Raw genomic sequence first — 13,748 nt, 5'->3', positions numbered from 1 at the left:
ATAAACTGTAAAATGTACGACATGAACTACGCATCAGTTGACATTCGCCATAATGTTATTGTCGGAAGTTCAAGGTTGGTAAAGGCTTTTTAATTAAGCGCTGTGCCATTATGTGTTATGGTGCGTATGAATACGGTACCTAATTAAAAAGCCTACCAACTTCCTGTTGACTTATGTAAACCTTTTTTATGTAAATTTTGCATGTAGAAACAGCATAGACAGTTCAGTTAGGTCACAACTTCCATACCATATGATTGAACATTCTGTCAAAAATACTGACGCAACATCGATCATAAAAGCCGTTACTCTGCAACGTATCTCTATATTGAAATATAATGAAACTATATTGTTTTATTATAAAATGTCATTTCTTAAAGGGACATGTTTAAGTTTGAAAAGGGGTTTTGATTTTTCGAATTTGAGTGTATTTTGTGCAAACTTTCTTGTATTGCGCTTTAATGGTTGCTTTATGTATGTCACTTTTTTCCAAACGCTCAATACAATATGTGTTTAAGCATTCTTTTTACACTTGTTCGGGTTTAGGAAAGTATAATTTAGTACTTAAATTGCTATTAGCGAAATGTACATGATGTACACTAAATGTGGTAGTGTTTTGCCGCGGTACGGTTTGTTAAACTTCGCCTTTTTTCGGGTTGTGGCGAAGACGGAGTAGCAATAATAGAATTTGCTGACTGTTTAATAGTTACTAGATAAGGTTTATAGTTGACGTTTTGTCAAACAAAATGTATTACTTGTAGTAAGCATTGTTAAACAAGCATATTGAATGTCTCTCACATATGCGTTTTACTTCGCATGCTGCAGCCTCGTAGGTATAGGATTTTAAGAAGCTTTTGAATAATAAAACTATAATAGTTTCTTTGCATATATTTTCAGAGCTCACGTGTTAAAATACTTGAATACACATTTGTATCTGTGTTCAAGGTCTGATAACCCATACTCGGGTATACAGTTCATATTACTCTGATACTCTGGGTTTATGATTTACTTGTAACCTGCAGGAAGAAAGTGTTGGATTTTGTGTTAGACATTTGCAATAGCTACACTGTCTCCAATGTAAAATTGTTTCTAACTAAGGCTTAGTTAATTTAGTTGTTTAACAATTTTCCCAATTTCTACGTAGTTGATGAAAACATGTACCTTAAGCTTTCATTAACTGAAGAAGTTACTTTGAGGGTCATTTATTATGTTTTTTAAAAAGCATTTATTTATTTTTTATTTATTTGACAAGGTACACACGTAAGTCCATGAAAGAAATCTAGATAATTAATAAATCATTTCGCGGACTTAATTTGTGTTAGTTCAATTTTCAAGAACTTGAAACTTTGTTGTTTAAACTTGTTTGATTCATATTTTTTTATCCACGAATTCACATCAAAATCAGAATATCTAGAATAGGTACTTTGTATTACAAAGTCTGTTTTTTTATAATATAGTTATTTTAAATAAGTAACATTGATCGTTCAGCGTTTGAAATGAAAACACCACAATCGAATAACATTTACAAGCCAATCAATATTTAAAATAACACAGGTAGCTCATGTTCCGTTGATATCCTGAATCTAGAAGGATTGGTTCTTGTTACAGAACAGAATAAACTTATTAAATATGTGTTCAAACTCCCGAACTTAAGTTTATCTGTACGAACCAAAATTATGGGTGACCTTGAGAGAAATATATGACGTTCGCAGCGACTTCGAGTACTTTTGCTTAAATGACGTTGGTAAGAAAAATTTGTTTTCTTAATGTGAACTTTTTAAAAGTGTAATTCTAATCTAAACAACTATTTTAATGAGTAAATCAACAAGCGCACCAGCAATTATTGTCAATTTGTCCTATTACATTTAATTAATATTACTAACACAATGATATCAACAACGGACCTATACACAATGTGCCTTTGTCGGTTTTGCAAAATGGCGAAGTTTACGTGTGAAAATGTCTTGAAATCTATAAATTCATTATACGTCGAATGCATGATTGATAAATGGAAGAATACAACATAATAAAGGTAAGTGTATTTTTTTGCAGTCATCACTTCTTCGTTTTGCTTAATTTTCTAAGAAAATATGTGAATAACAAACAACGCGGAAATGAAATTATACACTATCATAAAATTGCATTTAATAAAAAATTATAAGTCTATAACACAATATGCCAGCGACAATTCTGACTACCATTACTTGGCAGACTGTGCGAAAATTGAAGTTTTATTTATTATCATTGCTTTTTTAAATGACCATTATCCGCAGTTTGCTGAGTTTCATGCCATGTTTGCAAGTGCGAGCTATTTAATTCTTCTATATAAAGACTTACTTTATTAGGAATTCGGATGAAACTTTATTTTGAAAAAAATTGTATACAATTACATTCCTTTATGCACGATTAAATGCCCTTTTACAAACATAAAAAAATGTCGCTTTGCTTTATAAAAAACGTAATTGATTAAAGCATTAAGCACACAATACAATATTTTGTAACTTTTCGGATTTCAAGACTGAAAATAATTTATGACTTCATGTATTGATAATCTTTAACGTAATCTGTTGTTATATATAATGGAACATTAATTTACCAGTAATTGACTTTTCTCGATTGATATTAATGTTTCACAGCGCTTTATCATATGGCGTTATTACACGCACATTCCACATAAAGTGCAAAATATAGAGTCAAAGTTGTTTAAAATCGATGACAATGTCAGGTGTTAGCTTATTAATTCGACGACTCTTTCCCTTTATCGAATTTGCAATAGCTCTTAAGACTTCTTCCAGTAACAAATCATTATCGAAGCTATCTTACACAATTTTATTATTAAAGGATAGGATCATAAATGTGATAAATCGAGATTGCATTGTGTTAAAAAGGTTCTGTAAAGGTTCAAATAATGTATCGGGGTTCATTTCAACATTGACTTTTTGGCTTTATATTTGTTTCCTTTCGTTCCAAACAATTGCGAGGCTAGACATTGAAAACGCATTTCAAGATTTTCATGTAATTCCTTTTTTAAACACGCTTACCTTGCCCGTTTGTGTCCTTGCAATCTCTTCTGAACGTCAGAAATATTAAGCGAGTAATAAGACAACGTTTGATGTTAATTAAACTCCTTACTCGCCGATAGCTACTTTTCGCTAACTCGCAATAACTGTTAAAACATTTGCATGTTATTTCTGGTTTTTGTTGTTTTAAATAGACGCTATTTTAAGCATCAGATAAGTCTACATAGATATTTGTACAGTACGTAAGCAAGAAAACATATGAATACCCTGAGTTGTGTTCGCATCATTGCACGTGATATGACCCGCGAAAAACGAAAAAAGGGTCGTAGGTCATTTGCGGCCAGCATAGTTCCAGTCCACCTTGTAGATCCGCACATATAATTGGTGTCATTAGCGGACAGGGTACTCCCTGACTTGACTACGCAGATTCGCATGTCGGCTGGACCTACGCTGGCCGCATCAAGCATAGGACCCATTTTCAAATGACACGGGTCATATCATTTACAATGCTGTCTGCAAATGCTTCAGAGGTTACTTACGAACAAATGATGATTGAACCTCATCGTTGGACAAGCTCAGATGTTCGATTGTAATCTTCTTGTTTTAGATATTCGGATAGATTCAAAAATAGTCATTCACTACAAAGTTTATAATAAAAGTTTCATTTAATCTTGTTTTGTTGTTATTTTCAAATCTTGGTGCGCCCGAATTGCTGGTTGGAATAGATGCCAGAATCGTTCCACAAGTCGATTCGTGAATCACATCGGTTGGGAAGACATTTAATCCCCCGCCAAAAACAACGATAGCGAATGTTATCCTCCAATGAAAGTTGCATTCAAATAATAACGGTTTATAGCTAGGTTTTTCAGAAAGGTTTTGAAATGCATCGAAATTGTACATTTATATAAGTGATTTCCTCATTCAGCCCAGTCTTGAGTAAGTATATTTCAGTTTTATTGGTGTCCAGTATATTGAACGTATGTTCAGTATCCTCGGTAAGAAAACACCGAGACTGGTTTCGATTCGCCTCCTGTTCTTTACATATAAATCGCTCAATAAAAAGCTGCTATTAAAAGGCTGATTTTATTAAATCAATCCCGGTTTCTGTTCCTGTTTGATTGCCAACTAAAAAAATATATGAACTTGTAATACCTGCCTTTACATATATTATCAAACTTTAAAGAAACATACAAAGAAAAACAGCAATCGAATCTTATATATAAAGTCTTTTGATATAACATAATGGTATGGGGTCAACATAAGCGGATATCGGAATACAAACACAGTTCTAGTCCAGACACATCCATGAGATGGTTCAGACCTAAAGTGGATGACGGAATGCAAGCACCGCCTAGTGCAGCCGCAGACATGGGTGGGCATTGACCATTAGCTGTTAACAGAAAGCAAACTCATACTATGCCAGAATTGGATTTAGCCTAACCGTTTGATCCATTTGCATATAATTTATGTGTTATGAAAAATGATACTCTGATTATTCATAACTTAATACACTGACATAACATAACAATAAATCCCCCAATTAGAGTGTATTGATCGTCCTTAGATTTTGTTATAAACCCAACGCGAATAATCTAACAAGACACAAAAACGAAAAAGACATTAATACAAATGAACTTGAACTAGGAGAAACACAAAATTAATTAATTCAATTCTAATTCCATGCACTTGTGGCAATATTTCTTAATTGGTGTTTCTAACTAAATAAAAACGCAACATGCCTGTAAATTGTATAGAATTAGTCCGAGTTCAAGCTTTCCAAGAAATGTCAACGCGAGATACAAAATTCAAATATAAATGTACATAACTCTGACAACTGCAAATTCCGCGCTCTAATCCTGTGACAAAAATGAAAAACCGACTTTCTAATACAAACAAATAGACAAATCATTCATATTCTTCAAAATAGCATTTGTCTAGACATTGTACGACAGTTTATTGCACAGGCACCGTTATATATAATAATTATATGTCATAATGTTGAATATATATCCCCAAAGCGTCGACGATTGTGTGTGTATTTTATTTACAATAATAAGGCATGTTTTCTTTTTCCCAGATACCAATATTCCAATAATTGGTTCGTAGATTGAAAGGATGACATTTCGATCGATAAATGTTGTAAAAACGGTATAACAATGAAGGAGGTTTATAAAGGCTAACCAGTTGTGAATTGAAAAATGTTGCGATTTAAATTATGCTGGCGAAGGCTTTGAAGGTTTTAATGGTGACTAAAGCAATATGTTTTATTCAGCGTGTGTTTTGATATTCTTATTACTTGTTACAATTAACCAAAATATATTTTTGTAAGTACAGTCAATCTTATGTATAGCAACCAGTCAAAACAAGTGATCAAAACTGCTACTAAAGCAATGTTGCTGCTGAAATAAGTTGCCCTCATGTTTGATGTTTTCAGCTAACAGTATCACGCTCATTAAAACAAAAACCATCAGAGTCCAAAACAGTGAAAATCTCTAAGTTTCTTTGCAAACATCATGATTATTCAAACAACCAACCGAAAACATACATAAGTTTATCTTAAATACGTAAAATGTTTTATAGCACGACTCGAAAAGTAAAAGTAAAATGTTTCGAACGGAATAACAAGTATGCTCAATCATAAAAATCAGACCATATTAAAACGCGCTTTAAAAACTCAGTGATCTTTTCGTGGCTGATTAATTCCACTGTGTGTTTGAATAAATGTGTTATAATAATCCACTATACAGTCCGGCGTTCTCTAATTATTCTTAGCAAGAGCAATTCCATCAATCGAAGCACTGATCGAGATGGATTGTGTTGATGCTGCGTACATTATCCCAATACAGCAATTCTTCTTAACACCGTATGTGATTACTCACAATGGGCCACACATACAACAACAATTGCGACTACCTGCACTCCTTAAATCAAAGGAAAAAGGCTTAGAAGCCGCACGCATTATTTCATGATAAATTCCCACCCAAGGTATATGCAGGATTGAAGAATCTTGCATAAAGATCAACGCCGACTCGAACCTAGAAAGCGTACACGTTTCTTTTCTGTGCGAGTTTTATCTGGTTAACGAACCACTTGACTGAAAGTACCTCACATCCCGTTTCCGGTCTCGGTAAATCTCGGTTTTCGACTGGTAAATTTTTGTCTCGGTCTCGGTTGATCTCGATACATCTCGGTTACCGACTGACACAGAATTTCACAGAAGTTGTGTTAATATGTCGGGTACACACGGGTACATATAAATGATTTAGTTAAAGTAGAAACGTTTATTACAGATTATTGACAAGTAATTAAGGTTGTCATTATAGAGTAAGGAACCGTACATGCATTCGACACTTACTTAGCACTCTTATAATCATATTCGTTTTTTATTAAATAGTTCTGCTTATATTTTGAAGGTTTACGATATGAGGTGGCTAAAAATTACGACAAACACCAAAATACTTCTTGGAAAAAGCACAATATTCGACGTAACCAAGCAACATATGATTGTTGAAGCCGGGTAAAAATTGATAAAATGTTATGTTTGAAGAATGACGTACGAATATGGAGTATTTGCCCGTAAATATTTTAATCCAGCCTAAACTACGAATTTGAACTCTAGTGTTTAAATGTCAGATTCTTTATCACTACTTTGACGCTAACAAAACGAAATTCTTAAGCACTTCACATCGGTTTCAATTTAAATTATCCGCTTATTTATATTCAAAGTAAACCTTGAATTCGTATGCCAAGTTCGAGTAGTATGTGTTTTTTTTAATTTAATGTTAACGGATTCCCTTGAGGCTATCTTTTCCAGTACAAAATAAAACAATCATGCGACATTGATTGCATCGGCGGTTTTGTACCCTGAAGGCATGTCGGTATAGATTGAATAACTTCACTCTTAATCTCCGAAAAACATGGACTAATCAAATAATTTTGTAAAGAGAAAATAGGAAAATGCTAATAATCAAAAATGCAAATTCCCCTGTTCTTGTACTGCAGATAACTATTTGACCTTTTATTGTTTTAGCATCTAAATATACTAGGCTTCTTAACAATAATGAAAGAGCTTAACCTTGCTGAAATCAGTGCTAATAAAACTTACATATTTCCTGTGAACAATCCTTGCTTTAAATTGTATTCAAGTAAACATGGACGAATACAAAATATATTGTCAATACCACCTCATTGACCGATCGTTTGAAATTCTGAAACTAAAAGACAGAACATCGATACATTTGGTTAAATCGAAGTAGTAATGTGCATTTTGTGACAATACATTTTACCAAGGTCTGGTTTTATACTAAAACTTCAGCTGCACCACAAGAGAAACCGAAAAAAGTATGTGGTCCTTTTGAATTCATCGTCTTGGGAAAATCAAATTTTGAAAAATGATATTATACTGTGTCCAGAATTTTTCACAAAATCTTTTTTCTAATGAAACAATTGTAAACAACATACCGTATTTACAATAAAAAAAGATTTTACAGCATTATTAAAGCTTAATATCCAATTCCTCGTCTTGCATTTTCAATTCGAATTCACGATATAAAAACTTTGGATATAACATAATTATAAAGTGTGTCCAGAAGCGGATAACACAATGCAAACACCAACATGCAACAATTACAATACATAGTAACATAAGTATTAATTAATCATATTCTCAAGTCTTGTAAATTCCCACACAGCTGGTCAACGGGTTTGATGAGTCCCCTTTATAAAGAGGCGATCCGTCTTTACCCAAAAATCATTATATCTTGGTATAACCTGTGTGATTTGTTTTTGTTATTCACTATTCTTACACGGCACGTGCCAAATTTCATTTACACAAAGAAGAACTTCCGATCGTGGGTTATTCGACAACAAACTATGGGCGTATTTATGACAGAACTTGACATAAAATACTAAATTAGTTAAATAAGATTTTTAGTAAAAAACGTGTAAGAATCAAAATAATTCGTGTACGTTATACTTTGTTGTCAAATAACCCATGGCTGAAAGTTTAGATGCGTGGTTTCAAATCACTCGTGCTTCGCACTCGTGATTTAATCCCTACACATCTAAACTTCCGGCCGTGGATAATTCGACAAAAACCTATGACGTACACTAATTATTTCTTAAATATACTAAGCGAACGCTTACAAAAATGGCCTACTGCTAATGAAATTTTAACAGACGCACAGTTCGGTTTCAAGCCGGGCTATAGTACAGTAGACGCAATATTATAAACATATAAACAATAAGCAAAACTATTTTGTTGTTTGTAGAATATTAAAAGGCATATGACTTAACGGATCATATGCATCTCTGGTTTAGGCTCATTAAGTCTGGTATCGATGGTAAATTGATGTCCGTTTGTCGATCTTTGTATAATCAGATCCAATTGGGTGTTAAACATATGAATAGTTATTCAGAATCTTTCGAATCCGACATCGGTTTATTACAAGTTCAGATATGGTCGCCGATAATGTCATCATTATTCTTAAAGTGATATTATGGGCATTTTTCACTGTTGAATTGAGCTGAAAAGAATTAACAGGTCAAAATAGTTAGTTAAAATGTGGTAACTGACCAATTATCTACAACTCATCTTGCTACCAGTTGTTTATAAAAACAATATATTATATTCGATATTTTACATGACTCACCCAGTCCTCTAACCCGAAATGATCCGTAAAACAAAATTGTGTCGTATGAACAAATCTGCATGAAAACTAGATTTAGAGCCTCATCGTACATCGAATCATTTATGTCTCCAGTTGTCAAAACAAAAGTACGGTTGATATTCAAATGCATTATTTTTCCGGGATATTGTTTTAATATGTTGACTCTGTATTAACAAATATAAGTGTTATGAAGTGAAAACACCACAAATAAACAACGCTTGCGATAGACACCTATAAACATAGCATATACTGTTAGATGCCCATAATATCGTTTTAAATGATATTGAGTTGCACTTACAAGCCAATATAAATGCGGGAATTACTATTGATCAATTATCAATCTATCTTCTATTATTCGCCGACGACGCAGTATTAATCTCTGAATCCTCTGATGGTTAACAATCATCCCTGAACAATTTGCTTGAGTATTGCCCGAGACAAAATTTGTCACCTCTATAAAGGAAGATTAAAAAAGGGATATATTTGTGTTTACAACAACAATTCTCTTTAAATCGTGAAGAATTTTAATTATCTAGAAATATTTATCTCAAGCAGCGGCGCATTTATACAAGCCCACACATGCTGCGTCTGCCAAAGCGCATAGGGCGATTAACTAATTATTAACGATTACAAAATCTTTGAATGTACCTGTTAAAGTGATATTATGGGCATTTTGCACTGTTGAATTGAGCTGACAAGAATTAACAGGTCAAAATAGTTAGTTAAAATGTGGTTACTGACCAATTATCTGCAACTTATCATGCTACCAGTTGTTTATAAAAAATATATTTTATATTTAATTTTCTTACGTGACTCACCCAGTCCTCTAAGCCGAAATGATCCGAAAAACAAAATTATGTCTTTGTGTCGTATGAACGAATCTGCACTAAAACTCAATTAAGGTTCACATGCATGATCAGTTGTCAAACGAAAGTACGGTTGATATTGAAATGCATTATTTTTCTCTTTCCGGGATATTGTTTTAGTATGTTGATGCTGCATTAACAAATATAAGTGTATATGAAGTGAAAACACCAAAAATTAACAACGGTTGCGATAGACACCTATAAACTGCTAGATGCCCATAATATCACTTTAAAATCATGTTTAATCTGTTTAATGCTTATGTTGTGTCAATTCTTATTTATGGAAGCAAGGTGAGGTGATTTACTTTACTAAAGCTGAAAATATTGAGCGAGTCCAACGCAAATTCTGAAATGGCTTTAAAATGTGAAAGCTTCTACAAATTCAAATGTTTTGTATGCCGAAGTTGGTAGAAACCCGGTGTATAATAATAATATATTAATATAATTTACGAGTAGTTAAATATTTCTTAAAATTGTTCAACGAAAAAAGTCCAACTATGTTTAAGCAATATTATTCGTAGACAATGTAAAGAAGCAAGTGAGTACCCTCACTCCATGTCATGGGCATCAGACGTTCGAAAACTTTTGCAAAAGTAAGGTTTTAATGACGGGTGGATGTATCAAGAATCTGATAATGTTAACAGCTTTATTGTAATGCTTCGAAATAGATTACATGATTATTTTATTTAAAATGGCGAACTGATGTTTATGACACCTCAGCACAGTTTCTTTACAAGGAATTGAAACCAATATTTGAAAGATTCATTTACCTGAAAAAAATGAAAATTTAAATTAAGAAACATTATCGTAAATTGCTTTTCCGTTAATCTTGTATGTTGAGCATTTTATTTGTACCAGAATAGTATGCGGCAGTGTAGAAATCATGAAAATAGAGACATCTAAAATGGCTGAGAAGCAAACTGTCAGTATAATAACAATAAGTTATACAATGCCAAGAAAAAAACGAAGCTCTAATCGGATACGAATTGAATTAATCTTATAATTGCGATTTCTATTATTTATTTTACAAGTAATTTGTTGCACACGAGTTTGGTATCTTTGTTATATTTTGAGAACGCTTGGACCTATGATCATGCTGATTTGTATACTGGTAAAATGTTAAATTTTTAACAAGAGGTTGCATGGTTAAATCTCAAGGTGACATATGTTTATAACATTAATTTATTTAAGTTATGCAGAAATAGAGTTTATGATTTGATTGGTAAGCTGTTTGTTTGGCAGGATATAATGACACCTGTTGGTGTTTAGGTACCCAAATCAAATGCCAAGGTCTTACAGGCTTGTACCATACAATTTGATTCCTCATATATATTTAGCAACAATCTAGCAAATTTGTATAATGATTATTTTAGAGCAAATTAAGCCTCTTATTAAGTTTGTGTTCATAAGGTCACAGTGACTTGTAGAATTAAAAAGGTTTCCAACAACAAATGGAGAACACTTCGATTATCTGAATTGATATGTTTGGTTACCCGGGAGGTCAACATATCAAAGATATAGATAACATGTAATTGTTACAAGAAAATTGCTTACATGCGTTATGTCGAAAAATCTATAGATCATATAACGGTAAATGAGTACGGCGGTAAGTCATGAAAAAGTATGACACGCAGTTAATTTTAAATCAATATATTTAAAGCGGGTATATACGATTTTTTATGTGTTTAATTGTAATATATTGATAAAATATGTTACAATAACATAAAATGGGAAAGAAAAATTATACATTAAAGCCGAATTTCATAAAATGCAGCAAAGACAAATTAGCGCCCGAGCCGATTGTGACGTACATATTTTCCTACAATAACCGAAGCATTCGTCTTTGTATTAGGATCGGAGTTAGTGTTCGTGTGTCGTATGAATAGATATCGTTGCGGGAATTCAAATAAACCGTTAAACTAAGTTTAGATTCACATCGTTCATGTGTGGTATACATGCTGGCGAATTCGGCTGTACAGCCGTTTTCAATTTCAGAATTAAATATCTGGCTTATTTCGCATTTTCGACATATGTTCTTCTTAACTTATATAATAATTTTTTACACATTTTATAAAAATTCATAAATATTTGACAAAATCGTATATACCCGCTTTAAAGAGATATTATGCGCATCTTACAGTTTATAGGCGTCTATCGCAACACCTATTGTTGGTGTTTTCACTTCATATATACGTATATTTGTTAATGCAGCATCAACATACTCAAGCAATATCCCGGAAAGAGACAAATAATACTTTTGAATATCAACCGTAGTTTCGTTTTGACAACTGACGACAGAAATGATTCGATTTACGATGTGAATCTAAATCTAGACTTAGTGCAGATTCGTTCATACGACACAAGACATAATTTTGTTTTACGGATCATTTCGGCTTAGAGGACTGGGTGAGTCACGTAAAATATCGAATATAATATATATTTTTTATAAACAACTGGTAGTAAGATGAGTTGCAGATAATTGGTCAGTAACCACATTTTAACTAACTCTTTTGACCTGTTAATTCTTTTCAGCTCAATTCAACAGTGACACATGTCCATAATATCACTTTAACGTCACAGTAACAGGGGCGACTTGCCTGCAAGTCGGCCGGGGTGGGTTTATACATAATTTGTTTAGTGTTTGCTTGAAGGACGTTCAAAGACTACGTGATGTATGCAATGCATATTTGAATCTCACATGTGCAGCAAAGAGCACAAAAACTGAAGTTTAATATGACTATAATTAAGACAACCCATAAATTAGCGTAAAAATAGAACTGAAAGACGACAAATCGCGTCATGTGCATAAAGGGTTATAAATATGTGAACAGTGGTATTCTTATATATTAGCCTCATAGGCATTTGATTCTTTAAACCACAAGTCCGGAAATATACATGTTCATTTTTTATGATGACGATGCGGCAGTTTGTGTAGATTTCCGTCGTTAAATTGGATAATAGCAACGGAATTCGAACAGGTTAATTTCGCGATATGTATGATTCTTCGAACACCCATTTACTGCGGTCCGCCGCAAGACTTATTTACAACGATATATTTCGAACATATGTCAACAGCCCTCTAATATGTTTAAGGTGTCGGAATAACAAAAAAATCTCCATAAGTTTCATTTAATTAAGTTGAAGTATTTTTATGTCAGGGTGCATATTTTATTTTTCAAACAATGTAAGTAACCATGTGAATTAAAATTTGATTGAGACCAACAACTGAAATAACGTGCTAATTTGCAATACGGCCATTTAACTTAAAAAGATAAATTAACTTAATTTAAAGAATTTTTACTCATCGCATGACCCATATTTCTCGGACAGTCAGACCGACGCACGGACAGCAGAAATAACTGCGATAACGTATATAACGTATATATTCACAATAAGACCCATTTATCCACAAAATGAGTTTCATTAGCCAGGTAATGTTTACGTTGCGCCAAGATCGAGGTTAAAGTGTCGACTATTTATGTAACCATAGTAAAAACAATATTTGTCTGACGAATTTTTTTTTATATATCGAGCATATCATCCATATGGCCTTCTATCCACGTAAAGCGTTTCATAACGTCCATAGCTTAAGTGTGTTTTAATCATCGCATGATTCATATTTTCTAGACGTACGGATGGATAGACAAACATAATGAAATAACCGGCTTAGTCCTATCTTATGAACGATCTGGATTACCGAAGAATCTTTATTTGACAGACGGACGGACAGACAGACAGACAGACGGACCGGTAAACCTGAAATACATCCGAACATCTGAAGAAAATAGGAGAAAATAACGCAATTGAAGCTCATAATTTCGTAAACGTTTGAACCTGAAGATACTCCGGCCATAACATTTAATCCGACATAACCTTGTCGAGGAAAGTTCATTCACATGAATATGTTCAATTACCTATCCACAAGGGAATGCCTCCAAAAATGATGAATGACAAGACCATACGGGCAATAATTGATAATTCGCAAAAGCATTTGTAATGTTTGCTTTCAAGGCGTATAGATATTAGTAATTTCACTGTTTTTGATGTTGACATTAGTGGTGTTCTGTTGTAGTTCTTTTTCATCTTGGTAGTGGTGGTTGTGGTGTTGCGTATTATCACGTAAGTAACATTTTTATAAAATTTATGCCGAGTGACCCGACTTGGCAAGTTATATTCCCCGTGTATTATTTAAAGGC

Source organism: Dreissena polymorpha, chromosome 4 (genome assembly GCF_020536995.1).
Source record: "Dreissena polymorpha isolate Duluth1 chromosome 4, UMN_Dpol_1.0, whole genome shotgun sequence".
Taxonomy (NCBI): domain Eukaryota; kingdom Metazoa; phylum Mollusca; class Bivalvia; order Myida; family Dreissenidae; genus Dreissena; species Dreissena polymorpha.
Note: the sequence above shows the minus strand (reverse complement) of the source record.